This window comes from Lytechinus pictus, chromosome 17 (assembly GCF_037042905.1).
Source record: "Lytechinus pictus isolate F3 Inbred chromosome 17, Lp3.0, whole genome shotgun sequence".
Lineage (NCBI taxonomy): Eukaryota > Metazoa > Echinodermata > Echinoidea > Temnopleuroida > Toxopneustidae > Lytechinus > Lytechinus pictus.
In genome coordinates this window covers 31,625,099-31,642,574 of record NC_087261.1, presented here as the reverse complement: position 1 = coordinate 31,642,574, position 17,476 = coordinate 31,625,099, and the positions used below count along the sequence as shown (strand labels likewise).

Genomic DNA, 17,476 nt, shown 5'->3' with positions numbered 1-17,476 from the left:
CCGGGGGGTAGATGTCCAGGGGGTAAATGTCCGGGGGGTAGATGTCCGGGGGGTAATTGTCCGGGGGGTAGATGTCCGGGGGGTAGATGTCCGGGGGGTAGATGTCCGGGGGGTAGATGTCCGGGGGGTAGATGTCCGGGGGGAACATGTCCGGGGGGTAGATGTCCGGGGGAATAGATGTCCGGGGGGTACTTGTCCGGGGGGTAAATGTCCGGGGGGTAGATGTCCTAGGGGGTACTTGTCCTAGGGGGTAGATGTCCTAAGGGGGTGGATGTCCGGGGGGTGGATGTCCGGGTGGTAGATGTCCGGGGGGTGGATGTCCAGGGGGTAGATGTCCTAGAATCGATTTTACCATACAGAGCACGATTAACGTGCAATTTCGACTTCTGTGATTGGCTAATGCTTAGCCCCGCTTTTGCTTAGCCCTGTTTCGTTTCACACTGCATCTCTTAGCACCGCAATTGTGGTGCTAGCACCACAATAAGCCGGCTAACCCTGCCTTTTTGCAGGGCCAGATAGTACCGTACTATTTACCGTGCTAGCCCACTTTGCTAAAACGTAGTGTGAAAACGAAGTGGGCTAAGCTTAACCCCGGGAAATTGGTGGGGCTAAGACCCTCCCCCCCCCCTTAGCCCCATCAATTTAGGACAAAAAGTGCAGTGTGAAAAGCATACACGACTACCAAACACATAACACACTACCCCATGAATAGTCACTTGAAACAACAGTCCAGTGAATCTTGGGAAGTTCCCCGTCAAATTCAAGGGAACTGATATTCCGCCCACTGAGCCCAGTCTCCCTCGCTCTCGATTTCGATTGGTCGACTTACCCTGTCAATCAGAACGCCGTACTCCTCGGTGCCATTACGAAACTACAAGCGACAGTTTTGTGTGTGTGTGTGCAGTGGCGTACCGTGGGTCACGGCATTGGGGGGGCACCAGCAAAAATTTCGAGTCACTTATACCCTTTTTACACACGCTAAAATTTCCTTAACCCCGTACTATAGGTGGGGCTAAATTGCCATTTAGCCCCACCTATAGTACGGGGTTAAGCTTAGCCCACTTTCTTTTTACACAGCATTTTTGCAAAGTGGGCTAACCCCACCTTTAGTACGGGATTATTTGGCCCTGCAAAAAAGCAGGGTTATCCCAGCAATTGCGGTGCTAAGAGCGATAGTACGGGGTTAAGATCGCTAGTGTAAAACGAAAGTGGGCTAAGCTTAACCCCGTATTATAGGTGGTGCCTAATGGCAATTTAGCCCCACCTATAGTACGGGGTTAAGGAAATTGTAGCGTGTGTAAAATGGTACGAGTGAAGTACTTGTACTACGAATGATCGACAAAAACCACTAGTCCGGGGTTAGCGAGTTTCGTGTGTGAAAAGCAAGCATTCCTTATCCGGGGTTAGCAATAACAATTTGGCATGTGTAAAAAGGAAAAAAAATAGTACGGGGTTAAGGATAGTACGGGGTTAGCGATAGTCCGGGGTTAAGAAAATCCTGTGTAAAAAGGGTATTAGAGAGCGCGCTCAGTGGCCAGGTATACTGACATAATAGAGACATTTGAAGGACAGTGCCATTAAACAGATATGTGTCTCACTGATCACATAATGCGAGCGCGAAGCGCGAGCTTAAAATTTTTGAAATTCAGGCCTATAAAAGGACATTATAAGCAAATTTTTGTAATCATAATGCATACCTGTCTCGCTAAACAAACAATGCGAGCGCGAAGCGCGAGCTGAAATTTTTGTATATATTGACTCCAAACAGGGACATTTAAGGACTATATTTTAGGAATCCATTAAGAGTATACATATCTCACCATAGTCATCTAATGCGAGTGCCAAGCGCATGGTGATTTTGTTAGAATTACATCTAAACACATGAAGCACTTTTTTGTAGTCATTGTAATCATGATTAACATACGCATCTCACTCATCAAATATTGCGAGCGCGAAGCGCGAGCTGACAATTGTTTATATATTGACCCCAAACGGTGATATCTTAAGGACTATTTTTTAAAGGAATCCATTAGGAGTACACATATCTCACCATAGTCATCTAATGCGAGTGCCAAGCGCATGCTGATTTTGTTAGAAATACATCTAAACACATGAAGCACTTTTTTTGTAGTCATTGTAATCATGATTATCATACGCATCTCACTCATCAAATATTGCGAGCGCAAAGCGCGAGTTGAAAATTTAGAAAATTCAGACGTAAAGAGGGGCATTCTAAGGCCTGCTTGTAGAAATTCACGAAGACCATGCGTATTTCACTAACCAAATGATGCGAGCGCAAAGCGCAAGCTGAAAATTTTTGATATTCAGATCAGAAAAAGTGACATTTTAAGGACTGATTTTAGGAATTCATGACATATCTCATCAATCCACGAATGCTAACGTAAGCACGGACAGGAAATTGTTTATTTCAAGACCTTAAACTGGGGCAATCACTTTAAGTAGTCATGAAAAAGAAGCATACGTCACTACATAAAACAATAATAATTCGAAGTGCAAGGAAATATATTTGGTGTATATTGACTTGAAAACGGGAGGTTTTAGTACAACAGGATTATATATCTTGTTAAACAGACAATGCGAGCACCAGGAACAATGAAGACATTAGGCCCTGCGCAAATTATGTTTCATAAAGTTATGATATTTTAATGTAACATAACATAATTATCATGTAATATAACATTATATAATTAACAATAATGTCTTCTTTTCCCACTACGTTTCTCTCCCTTTCTCCCTCTTTTTCTCCTTTTCTCCGTTTTTTTTTTTTTTTTTTTTTTTTTTTTTGCCAGCCGATTGGGGGGGCACGTGCCCCCCATGCCCCCCCCGTAGTTACGCCACTGTGTGTGTGTGTATTTGAGTTTTGTCAGACGTGTATCAATCAGATATGATTATTTACGTCTGGGACCGACCTTTAACGTCACCATCCGAAAGACGTGACCAGGGCTCGAACCTCGAACCTCTGCATCAATGTGTAACTTTCCCACAGCTTGGATTACAGGCGCACGCCACAACGCCCAGCCACAACGCCCAGTTTTGGGGGACGGTGATCCCAGTCTTATTTCAAGGATATTTTTCTAATTAACTCACATTGATAAAAATTTATATATCTATTATACGAATATTCGTCACATAATCTCTTTGAAATATTCTTTAAAAATATTTATAAATATGAATATTATTCCTGGTTGAGTATTTTTGAACGATTTTATATGAAAAAAATAAAATTATTGGTACATCATGGAAAAAAATTACACCGCGTGCACTGTGCATTTACTATGTGCGTGTTAGTTAGCTTTTGTTGTATTCGCATATAACGCTTGCTTGCATGTTTGTTGTTGGATTGATTACTTGTACTACTCAAGTTTATTCTTTAATATTTTGGCGTTATCTTCTATTTTTATCAAGTCGATCTACTCATCGAGCGTTTAGATACATGTAGTTGACGTTCTTAGCTATTTTTTGTTACAAGAATGGCTGACTACTATACTGGAGATCGCCATACCGAGTCCGAGAAAGTCGTGTAGATTATTTGTTAAATCTTTTATTCAGAAATCCACCTTGTAAACCTTGCCAAATGCATTTTTTTATTGTGAGCATTGTAACTTGGATTGGAGAAAATAACTTTTTTTTTTTTTATTGAGGACAAGCTATTCAACAAAGTTCCATCTTATTTATGGATAATGTACATATATATTTCAAGAACAAGCCCACACCAACAATGAGTTTATTTGAATAAAAATAGAAAAATCTAATAATCATAACACTGAAGTGAAATTTTCATCAATAGTTAGATTTTTCTCTATTCAAATAATTATTTTTCTTGGGTGGACTTTAACTTTAATAGCCCAATTAATCAGATTTCCAGTCAGATTATAGATTTCCATATTACATGGAGCATAAAGTGAGGTTGAAATGAGATCATTTAGTAAAAGTTATAGCAAGTGATTAATATGTAATTGAAAAAAAAAAGTATGAAATTTTAATTTCTTGTACCAAGTGGTTGACTGTAAAAGTTTACATAATTGGAATTGACATATACATGTATGTATTTTCGCTCCTTTTGACTAAACACTGATATGATACAAATCTGTGATTTCATTTGGCAAGTATTGTGAAAACTTATATTTTGGTGGATCCATACATGTATGTTGTCCTGTTAATGCTATATATGATTTACTTCACAAATTTGCACATTGTTCAGAAATATTTTCTGATTTATCAGTTTAGCATAAGAGTTGCACGGTATAGTGCATGAAAAAAAATGTACTGTATACAGCATTTCTTATGTACATGTCCAGTGGCGTACCTGACATATTTCGTCAGGGGAGGGGGGGGGGCAAGCGACAAAAATGAGCAAGGTGGGGGTAGTAGGCATGGACGTATAGGCACAATATTTCAAGGGGGGCTGATAAGCATTGCCCAAATATCAACTTCACGAAGCGAGCGAACATTTTTTCAATTATTATTTAGCCTTTTTACATGATATGAAACTGATATTTGGGCACCTCGCAGTCCTCGTCATGCATTTTGCAGCCCACCCCCATACACGTTTGGATTTGTAGTGGCACTGAAGGTGGGAATGGTTACCCAGGGGGTGCCCAATAAAACAGTTGGGATCTTGCTACTACTGATATTTGCTATCGGGCGATTGCACTTTATTGTCGAAATTCTTTTTTTGTATATCATTCCAGAAATGAAATGTATTGGATCGTAATCGATATATTTCTAATCAAGTGGTAATTGCAATGATTATATTAAAATACTTCTTTTATTCCTATTTTAAGATGTTTACAATTATGTTCCCAATTCTGCTCATTTGGAGACGTTATAAAAGAGGTGTTTGACATTGAAATCAGTTGTATTCATGTATTGATTTGCATTTGTTTTATTTCCATTTACACAGTTAAAACAAAAATAAATGCATCCATTCACTCATATAAATATAAAAGTGAAAATATATGCGACAGTAACATGATATATCACTAGATATGGGGAAAATCACTCACTCACTGGCAGGATTGTCGGAAGGTTGAGGGAATTGAAATTGGAAAAAGATAGGCGGACGAAGGGATCGGGTACATAGGATGGAAAGGGGGACGGTAATAACCAGAGAAATGTGTAAGCAGGGGTATAGCTAGGCCTTTACCGACATCAGTACCGATTACTGACGTCCGACGAACAATTCTCATCTATATCCAACCCAGGATTTTCAAGGGGGACATTTTGTTTACAAAAAATTGACAAGCCCCACCCCCAACACCCCCCAAAAAGTCTTCACTTTCAATTCCGCGTGCCTAACAATTTACACTAAAATTATATAAAATAACAATTGCGAACGCGAAGCGCGAGCTGAAATTTTCTAAAAATTTAGACCTAAAACGATACATTTTGTGCACTTAACTATGAATAGGATGGGTATCTTCCTAAATAAATTATGCGAGCGCGAAGCGCGAGCTAAAAATTTTGATATTCCTAATTGGACACTAGACATTCTAAGCAGTTTTAGTAACCATGAACAAATTGGTTTCTAACATAATAATTAATTGATGCGAGCGCGAAGAGCGAGCTGAAAATTTGAGATATTCCCCCCTGAAAAGTGGACATTCTAAACACCTTTTTTTAAAACTATGAACAAGATGGTAGTTAAAAACAATTAATTGGTGTGAGCGCGAAGCGAGAGCTGAAAACTGTAGATATTTCGACCTGAAAACTTTACATTCTAAGCACTTCATTTAATTATGAACAGGATGGAATTTCATGCGAGTGCGAAGCTCGAGCTGAAATTTTTGATATTCCGACCTAAGAACTTGATATCCTAAGAAATTTTTGTAACCGTGAACAAATTGGTTTCTAATTATATATTTTTGATATTTTTTATATTCCGACCTGAAAACCGAACATTCTAAGCACTTCATTTAACTATGAACAGGATGGATATACCTAAATAGATATGTGAGCACGAAGCGCGAGCTGAATTTTTTTTATATTCTGGCCTAAGGACTGGATATTATAAGCACTTTTTGTAACCGTGAACAAATTGATTTCTAACTAATCAATTGACGCGAGTGCGAAGTGCGAGCTGAAAATTTTTGATATTTCAACCTGACAACTAGACATTTATCTTAATAGGTACCAAGTACTGCCCAACAAAAAATTTGATACGAACGCGTAGCGCAAGCGAAATTTTTATTGTTATAATTATATTACCTAAAAGTTGTTCTCTACCTTTTCCCTGTCCCTGGTCAACCCAGTCAATCCTCACTATCGGTACAGAGAGCTCTAAAAGTCGCATTGCGTAAAAATCACAATTTACCGATAAAAGTGTACAGTTTAATTGACATCTACCAACAAAGATGGTGGAACTACAAAACTAAATCAGTTGGAACAGCCTCGTGTGTTCGACAGTTTATCATTTTTTCCGACAGTCTGCAGTCCAGTTTTTTTTTCTTAAACTCTTTCTTCCTTTTCCCCATCTCCCTTTTTTCTCTCTTTCCCTTTCCCTCTTCGTTTTTCTTTCCCTTTTTTGCTTCCTTTTTTTGCTTGTGACTCGTCAGGGGGGCAGTCTGAATAAATAATTAATGCGAGCAAGCATTTGACATTTTAATGCAATATTCAATTGGACGGTGTAAAACACACCCCTCCCATCTTTATTTCCTCAAAAAATCCTTCTGAATATTAATTGGCCTGCATAGCATTTGTCTGTTTTTTGTTAAAGATCTGTCACGGCGAAAAAAAAAATGTGTGTGAACTATACCTAAATGTGGCATAACATTGTTATGCATTAATAACATGTGAAAAAATAAAACATGTAACTGTTCTAAGGCACGGGAGTAAAGATCGATGCTTGCCCCCATAGTTGAAAAGTCCGCCCCTCAAACTTCGCTACCTTTTTTGTTACGGCGCAACTGTCTTCAACAAATCGATGAATTAAAATCATACAGAGAACAGGCACGTTTCTAGACTGAAACTTTTTTTTTTGGGGGGGGGGTAGTGCTTGTGGAGGATTGAAATAACGTTTGTGATATAAATTCAAGGAAAATTGCCTATCCTGAATTTAGTAAATTTGGGAAAAATATATTCCAATCCACAATAAGCAGGATTTTAGATAAAGATTGAGTTGTGTACTCATCAATACATAAATTAATGGGAGTGTGAAGCATATCGAACATTTTTAAATTCTGACCCGAGAGGGAAAATGCAAGCACTGTTTAAAATGTAGGAACATTACGAAGAGGACATTGATATTACTAAATATAATGCGAATGCAGAGCGAGGGCTGATTTTTGTCTCGCGTCCATAGCAGAGCGAGACTATGGGCACCGCTTTTCCGACGACGGTGTCGCCGACATTGAAATCTTAACCTAATATTAAGTTTTTTAAATATCATCATAACTTGAAAAACTGCATGTGTCCCTCCGCATGTTTTCAGAGATGCTAATAACATGCAGTAGATTTTTATTTTGGCTAAAAATATATGATTATATGAACATCTGGGTGGCACTTTTAAGTTTCCATAGTATAAAGCCTAGATGCCTACTATCTCCCCATTTCCCAGGCCCGTCGAAAGGAATCTAAAAGTGGTAAATGCGAACACGATGCTGTAGCTAAATATTTTCATATATCTACCTAAAAAGTGACATTTTAAAGAATATTTTGCAGAAATATATGAAGATCATATAAAAGAATAATCCAAGTGCGAATCGCGAGCAGAATTTTTTCATATATTGACAATACATTTTGTAATCGTGGAAATAAAACTTATTCCGGGGGGTCATGGGAGAGGAAAATATTTTCAAGTACATTTTCCCTGATCGGCCGCTAAATTAATATTTTCTTGATGGGATAGTATTTATGAAACGCTAAACTTTGAGTATATCTGAGTTGTTGTTTTTTCTTATTTTCTTTACAAACAATATAAGGGTAACTCAGGCCTAAATTAATAGTGCGAGCGCAAAGCACGAACTGAATTTTGTAGTAAAGCAATCCATCAGCGGATCCTGCTTTCTCAAAGAAAAAGGGGACGGAAAATAATTTCATCGACACTTTCGGATTGGCCGTAACAATGTAATAGACTTTACAATGTATATGCATGAGTTTAAAAAGTAGAATGGGGAGATAGACCCACCAACCCCGCGATCGAGTCCCCTATTTGTGGGGATCGCTACAATCACGATGAGAATCATTATTATTATCATTACTTTCATTATTATTACTATGATGATGATGATGATAATGATGACGATAATAATAATAGTATTAGTATTATAATCATACTTGTCATAATCATGATTCATTTAAATGATGTTCGACCTGAAATTATCGGGGGATGATAATACAGGCCACCCCTCAGCACCTGAAATATTGGGGGACATACCCCCATCAACCCCCTCCTCCCAGAATCGACACGCACTATGAAAGAGTTTTGTAATAGTGATTAACGAAAATTATTACAAATTAACGCCAGCCCGAAGTACAATCCGGGGGGCACTTACATTGACGAGTGGATACCATGCGCGACCAAAAACACGTAAAAGGGATGTCTTTTTCAAGATAGGGCACGTTACGTACGTAACTTAATAAGGGTGTCAAAAACACTAAAATAATGAAAAAATGGTATCTATTTTTGCTAGGAAAGCTACGTGTTTAGGGTCAAATTTGCGAGGGTATAAAAATTAAGACTAAAATGTTTTATAAAGGATGTACTTTTTGCCCCAAGAGTCAACACTACTTGTTTAGAGTACGAATTGCACGAGGTGTGGCATGTGGGAGGTGGGGCTGTACTAAACACTACGATGTAGGTAAAGGTAAAAACCGACAAAAGACGTCCGTCACATTACAATTGAAATATCGCTGTACCTGTTTAGGGGTTCAATTTTGGGAATACTTGCCAATATTATCGTTTTGTTTCCAATACTTGTTAAGGGTAGGTGTATTTTCAGAATATGGAAAATACGTGTTGAGGGTGCTTTTCGAGACCCCATGGTCGCGCATGGTATCCACTCGTCAATGGAAGCCCCCCCCCCCCCCCCCCAGGAGTACAATACGAGCAGGTGAATTACTAATGCCGAGTAGTAATTGAGGCCGGTCAATAAGGTCAAGTAATCGGAAGTCCGGATCTAACCTACAATCCGATATTTATTTTGAAATACTCGATCTCGCTCCACAGCACCCACCATGCACCACCCTCCTCTGACTCCTTACAATAATACAACACGTACCTCGTCTAGCCGTTGACAATAATTGGATCATGTTGTCTGGAAGATCGTTCAATCCTGCTACCTTGGTTGATGATCATTTAATGAAGTTATGACGAGGTATTCCAGGCGAATATGTTCATATATATATTCTGACGGTAACAAAAACTAACATTGTAATATTTAACTTAAGTAGGCCTTTGTACCCAAACTGGAGGTTCAATGGTCTCATGAGTGTTTGTGTACGTGTGCGTGTACCGGGACGTGTACGATGGAAGGCTAGATCACGGACACAATTCGTGCTGGGGTGTGACAATCCCTGAATAGGACATGCATTCAGCGCGTCCCAAAAATATGATATATAGGTCTACGGCTGAATTAATTATAAAATTAAGTACTATTCTCAATTCAATGTGCGGAATTAGTAAGCCCATTTCACATTCTGACTTCTTCAGCGGTTTTGAATAAACAATCTATAATATGTAACAATTATAATGGCGCATTTCAGCCAATTCCAAGTTGGCAGGCACACTGCTGTATGTTCTGCTTTGGATAAACCCCCATTTGCTCATCTAAATGCTGACCTGGGAAATCTCCATGATCTAATCAGGCTCATAAAATCACGCCATTGAGCATATTAAAAAGGGTAACATTAGCTAGTGCTTGACAATCCATTCTAATTTGATTATGAAATGCACATTGAGGGACTCTAGGTCAGTCCTGTTTCATACCTGATTCCAATAATTGATTTAGTTAAAAATTAATTTGTCAGTTACTGAAGTGAATAATTCACTGTGTCTCTTTGAATAAAAAAGTCAATTGCCACCGGTAATGTTCGCCCTTGAAAGGTGCGATACACTTGTGGCTTGCCTTTCATTGTTCAGCCTATTGTACTCATCCTCATACATATATTAGTTAAAGGACAAGTCCACCCAAACAAAATTTTGATTTGAATAAAAAGGGAAAAATCCAACAAGCATAACACTGAAAATTTTATCGAAATCGGATGTAAAATAAGAAAGTTATGACATTTTAAATGTTCGCTTAATTTCACAAAACAGTTATATGCACATCCCGGTCGGTATGCAAATGAGGGAACTGATGACATCACTCGCTCACTTTTTCTTTTGTATTTTATTATATGAAATATGAAATATTATAATTTTCTCCTCATTGTCATGTGAAACAAAGTTTTATTTCTCCCTGAACATGATGAATGACCATTGCTTAACATTTCATGGTTCAGTCAAATTGGTCCTCATTGTCAAATCTGCGAAAATTGAAATAATGTATAATTCGAATAAAAAAAGAAATAGTGAGGAACATCATCGATTCTCTCGTTTGCATGTGACTAAATTGTGCATATAACTATTTTGTGAAAAATAAGCGAAACTTTAAAATGTCATAACTTTCTTATTTTACAACCGATTTTGATGAAATTTTCAGCATTAGGCTTGTCTGATTTTTCTCTATTGATTCAAATCAACATTTTTATGAGGAGGACTTGACCCTCAAGGTTGGTGTACTGATTCTCCTAGAGAGGCGTATCTAGGACAAACGGCGCCGCGGCCGGGGCAAGCTCTAACATTTATTTATTTATTTATTTATTTCAATATATTTCACCAGGGTAGCCCACTCAGCAATAAACTGGTCTCCCGTGGGGCCCTGGAATACATGATAAAAACAAGTACACAAACATTTAAATACATATGAAATATACACAGAAATATTCTAAATAACATTGCGCCCCTTTCAAAGTGTAATATAGGCCTATACAGTGCGTCCCCCCAAAAAACTATACACGTTTGAAATGACTGCCAAATAAAAAATATATATCACTTTGGGGGAGTCACGTGAGAAGTGACTTTTTTAAATTATTTATCTACTGCTGCTTGACGCCAAATAACGAATACGTAAAACTGAGGATTACAGTTAGTAAAAGATTTAATCAAAGCTCTTAAATCATTCTGTGGTCTCCTTTGATTTCTTTTACAATGATTCACATGAAAATATACATGGATATGGATAACAAAACATAACTTAACTTAATGATAATAGTTGATGTGAGCCCCCATCATCTCATCTGGCCTGACATGCCCCACTTGGCCCTGGTGGTCGGTCCAGTTCCTAGCTGGCCTCCGCAGCTTGCGATGTCTCTTCCACTCGGCCTCGGCCTCCGCAGACTGTTGCCCCTCGATAAGTAGCCCCCAGATCAGAGATGTGGCTTCAACGATTTAGTGGACGAGATCGAGCCCCCAATAATGACATGAGTTTTGACGAATCATGTCGGTGGAGAACCGGCGGCAGCTGGGGTCGTTATCTCGTCACCGACGTAGTCCCTCAGTTCTAACTTCGACTGCCTATAGTAACATCCGTAGTCTATTCTAGCTTAGGTGGTTCTCCCCGAATTACTAAAATTAACCTCCTAATATACCCTACCGTTACTAGGACTAACTGTAAAATTTCTATAAAGTAATTCAAAGAATTTCAATAACAGATAGTGCATTAAGCAACACATTCTATTAATAAAAGACTTCCTGTGCATTCTATACACTTACATTCATCAATGCTAGAGCACTCTTTGCTATGTATGACACCTGTGTACAAAGGGGGGGGGGGATCAAGCGTTTCCAATGCTTGCTTTTAAAATATTTAAAACATATGTACCTACTTGTCTACAAGACAAACCTGGATGAAGTAAAAAAAATGTTTAACACATGTTATAAACTTTAACAGAAACATTCTATAATTAAATTTCTTTCCTGACGGGGGGGGGGGGGGAAGACTTATATACATAGAAAGCAAATAAAGTCAACTTTCAAATGACACCAAAAAGTTGGAAAACTTTTCATGCTTGAGCGAGCACTGCCCACTGACACAAAGGGTATGGAAATTAGGCTGGGCTGGAATTAGCCTTCCAAATTCTTTCAGGTTTTTTGTTTGCAACTTGCAAAGTTGAGGGTTTTGTGATGAATCAATGATCAATTGTGATCAGTTTGTATTTTGAGAAAATTTAATGCGTTATTAAATTGAAATTTAATGCATGAGTGATCATGAATTGCAATTTTTAGAGCAGCATTTTGACTTTATCATGTGGATCTCAGCAACGTGTAAATGAGAGTCAGGAGAATAGGGGGTAAGATAGAACTTAAGTAGGTGAAGTTCGTTGATGGGATAAAGGTCAACAGAACATTTAGAAAACCCTCCCTCCATCTCTACCCCCCCCCCCCCACTTCTCTCCTCCTGAGAGACTAAACTCGGCTAGGCTGGGCAGGAATTAGCCTTACAGTTTTTTTAGTGGTTAGTCATTTGGAACTTGCAAAGCTAAGGCAGTTATGCTAAATTAATGAATCAGATAAGTTTTGGTTTCTTAGGCAAATTGAATTGAAAATTGAAATTGAAATTTAATGCATGAGTAAACAGGAATTGTAATTTTAGTGTAGCCTGTTCATATTGTGGACCTCGGCAGTGTGTTCATGAGAGTCAGAGTAATGGGCTTATTATAATCACTCGCGTCGCGTCGCGTTCGAAATCACTCGGGTTTGGGATTTTTGGCGATTTTTTTTTTTTTTTTCGGTGCGATTTTTTTTCTAACGGTGTCTTCAATGGGACAAACACGCTGGGAAAATAAAATGAAATTTAAATTCAAGTTTCGTTTTAAACCGGCAAGTTGTAGGCCTACTCGACTACTGTTTTAACATAACAAACAAGCAAATCAGCTATGTGGCTCAACTAACTTACAATAGATCCGGACTTCTTCTGTGTCTTATAGAGGACTCCGAGTCGGAACTTGCCATATCTGCCATATCGATATTACATCGTATCATTCCCATATGCGGACATGCCTGCATGCAATGGCCCCAAGGCGGCCGGACCCGGCCGCGGTCGGACACGACGTGCATCGGTAGCATGGAGCAAGCTAACGTGAGTCGAGCTGAGTTAGATCCCACGTTACATATGAGGCGCCGATTGTACCAATATTATATAGAACAATTATTTGTTATATAATCATTATTTATTAAATAATAACTATTATTTATATATAATTTACATTTTATTTGAAAATAATCACTATTATATAAAATAACATTTCTAATTGTTTATATATAATTCCAAGTAATACTTCATTATTTGTAAATAATAATAGTTCGACATTCCATTATTTATAAATAATGTTTATTTGTTGTTCATTATTTATAAATAATGATTGTTTGTTTGTCATTATTTATAAATAATGATTATTTGTTTTTCATTATTTATAAATAATGATTATTTGTTTTTTCATTATTTATAAATAATGGTTATTTGTATATAAATAAAGATTATTTGTATATAATGGCAAACTGTAAAAATCGTTTATAAATAATGATTATTTATAAATAATGAGGTAGATATTTCATTATTTAACAAATAATCGTTATTTATAAATAATGGAAAACTCGAACATTAAATAATGATTATATATAAATAATGAGAATAATGGCGCACTCGAAAAAAATATTTATAAATAATGAAGTAGACGTCTTCATTATTTAACAAATAATCATTATTTATAAATAATGGGAAACTCAACAAATTATTTATGAATAAAGAAATGTGCACTGGCATTGTTAATGAATAATTATTATTCAAAAATAATAGAAAACTCGACAAACTTATTTATAAATAATGGAAAAACGAATTGCAATTATTCATAAATAATGAAGTATGCAGTGTCAATATTTATGAATAATGAAAAACAAAAATTATTATTCATAAATAATGAAAAACAAATAATTATTATTTATAAATAATGAAAAAAAATCATTATTTACAAATAATGAAAAACAAATTATCATTATTTATAAATAATGAAAAACAAAAAATCATTATTTATAAATAATGAAAAACAAATAATCATTATTTATAAATAATGAAAAACAAATAATCATTATTTATAAATAATGGAATGTCGAACTATTATTATTTACAAATGATGAAGTATTACTTGGAATTATATATAAATAATTACAAATGTTATTTTATATAATAGTAATTATTTTCAAATAAAATGTAAATTATATATAAATAATAGTTATCATATAATAAATAATGATTATATAACAAATAATTGTTCTATATAATATTGGTACAATCGGCGCCTCATATGTAACGTGGGATCTAACTCAGCTCGACTCACGTTAGCTTGCTCCATGCTACCGATGCACGTCGTGTCCGACCGCGCCCGGGTCCAGCCGCCTTGGGGCCATTGCATGCAGGCATGTCCGCATATGGGAATGATACGATGTAATATCGATGTGGCAGATATGGCAAGTTCCGACTCGGAGTCCTCTATAAGACACAGTAGAAATCCGAATCTATTCTAACTTAGTTGAGCCACATGGCTGATTTGCTTGTTTGTTTTGTTAAAACAGTAGTCGAGTAGGCCTACATCTTACCTAAGGCACTTGCCGGCTTAAAACGAAACTCGAATTTAAATTTCATTTTATTTTCCCAGCGTGTGTGTCCCATTGAAGACACCGTTAGAAAAAATCGCACCGAAATAAAAAAAAAATCGCCAAAAATAAAAAACCCGAGTGATTTCGAACGCGACGCGACGCGAGTGATTATAATAAGCCGAGTAATGTGATGGTACCTGTTACAAGCAAGAGGGCGAGATATGGTCAGACTTGGTAAAAAGGGCATTCCTCTTCTCTTTGTCATTTTACAAATTAAAAGTCATATGTATGAATGTATCCCCCTCCACCTCCATTTCCCAGCCCCCCCCCCCCCTTTCTCTCTCTGTCTCACTTCCTGGATTGTAGCCTATACAAAACTTAACTGCCACTGAAGTGACCGGTGGCTGATAGTCATTTTTTTTCATTGAATGACTACCAAGAAATTGACTTATCATGATGATTTATGAAATAATTTATTGAAAAACTGAACGTTTGATTGATCACAATGCACATTGAAATAATTGATTTATTGATAAATTGTTGATCTATGATTGATAGGAAAAAGTTGATGCCCCAATTCAGAATTTATCATTAAATCAACATTCTGCTCTGGACTTCACGCGTACATGACAATAGCAATCAGTCACTCAACAGGAGGGGAGGGCGGGGGAGAGGGAGGGGGGGGGGGGCTAAATGTTCTGTTGACGTACCCTTATTCCATCAACCTACTTCTCCCACTTAGGTCCTATCTCACCCCCTATTCTCCTGACTCCCATGATGAACACATTGCTGAGATCCACATGATAATGTTCAAATGCTGCCCCCCAAAAAGTGTAATTTGTGTTCACTCATGCATTAAAGTTCAATTTGATAACTTATGAAATTTGCTTAAACAACCAAAACTGATCAAGGTTGATCATTAATTTATCACAACGCCCTTAACTTTGCAAGTTCCAAAGAATTTGCCTCTAAAAAACTGACAGAAATTTGAAGGCTAATTCCAGCCTAGCCTAATTTTCATACCCTTTCTTTCAGTGGGCAGTGCTCGATCAAGCATGAATAGTTTTCCAACCTTTTGGTGTCATTTGAAAGTTGAGTTTATTGGCTTCCATAATATGTAGATGTTTTTCCCTAAAGTGATATATTTTTTATTTGGCAGCCATTTCAAAAGTGTATAGTTTTTTGGGACGCACTGTATATATATATATCTAAATACAAAGAGTTGCCAAAGCTGTTGTACATGTATAATGTCTCACATTTATATATATAGATATATATATATATGACAACAGCAATAACATTGTCATCGGCTTCCATAACTGCCCATCCAAAAGATGCATGATGCACACCTATACACCACCGAAAGTAAAACATTCAAAAGTACTATGACCGAAAAAGAATATCCTATAAATTCTGAATTTAACTACATATCCGAATGGATCATTTATCTAATAACCTGTAAAAAATGCAAAAAACCAGTATGTAGGAAAAACCGAAAACAAATTATACACCCGGTTCAGCAACACACGATATGAAATCAGGAACCACAAACCGAACACCAATCAGAACACAAAAAACCTCCCCTACGTAATCCATTTTAATTCCCCTAATCACTCCATCAACGACGTACAAATCATGGCTATTGAACAAATACACACTAAATACCGGTCAATAATACTACACAGAGAATCATTTTGGATAAGCACCATTCGAACCCTTGCCCCCAATGGGATCAATATTGAATGTTAATAACCTATACCAACCAACCATGACGGTCCCACCACTCTCTCTCACACACTCACACACTACACTACACATCTCCACAACACTGCTCAGCTGTAATATTTTTTCGCTAAACAACCTATTGTAAGTTTACTGCAATAGTGACAATTATATTTATGATGATGATGTTGCATGTAATAATGTGATGTTAATATACTCCTTATTACTAGCATGATGTTAACCATAAATGCTGATTATATTTATTATGATGTCTATACCTTGGTGATATATGATGATGATTGTACGATAATGTTCACACCCTGTTTATGTAATATAATAACAAAACAAAACCCTAAGTACTACGATTACACTTTATTATGTTTATTCTTAAATGACATTGTATAATTATATTGATCATATGATATTTATAAAGTGTTAATTATAAAAATGATGTGATGTTCATATCCTGATACCTGATGAGTATATGTTTATACTTCGATGATACTTAATGATGGTGATCGTAATAATGGCATCGTTACCAGTTATTATATTGCTTTTACGTTATAACTATCGACATTACTTCCAATGATGTTACACACTTAACTGACCCCTTACAGGCTATTGTTCCATCGGACTCTCAGTCCCAGTAATCCACGATTGTAATTTCTGTGACCATAACACACCACACCGCCCTCTCAGGCGCCAAAACGACAATTCTTCTGGTCACCGTCCATACCGCCCTCACATGTCGATGAGAGTTCAGCAATAAAATTACGGTTACAACTAAATAATTTTAAATGTTAATCATATTCTAACCACATATGTAAAACTCCTAAGCGTAATTCTGTAGTACTATAAACACATGCAATATCATACCTAATATTATTCCTAATTTATATATATGTTAATACTATGTTCGTTCTATTTGATTTCCTTTTTGTAGGCCTGACGAAGGCCGATGATGGCCGAAAGCTTGCAATAAAAAAGGAAACCTGAGAGCTACGTCTCACTCGTCGTTATTTCTGTCTTCCAAGTATATATATATATATGTATATATATATATGGGTGGGTGTGTGTGTGTGATAGTGTGTATGTGTATGT

The 17,476-nt window shown here is 36.9% G+C and overlaps 1 protein-coding gene across 1 annotated transcript in view; it reads right to left on the bottom strand.

Moving 5' to 3' along the window:
- LOC129279869 (choline dehydrogenase, mitochondrial-like) overlaps positions 1–17,476 on the bottom strand; it is a 42,618-nt gene that overhangs the window by 16,831 nt on the left and 8,311 nt on the right. The window lies entirely within an intron of this gene.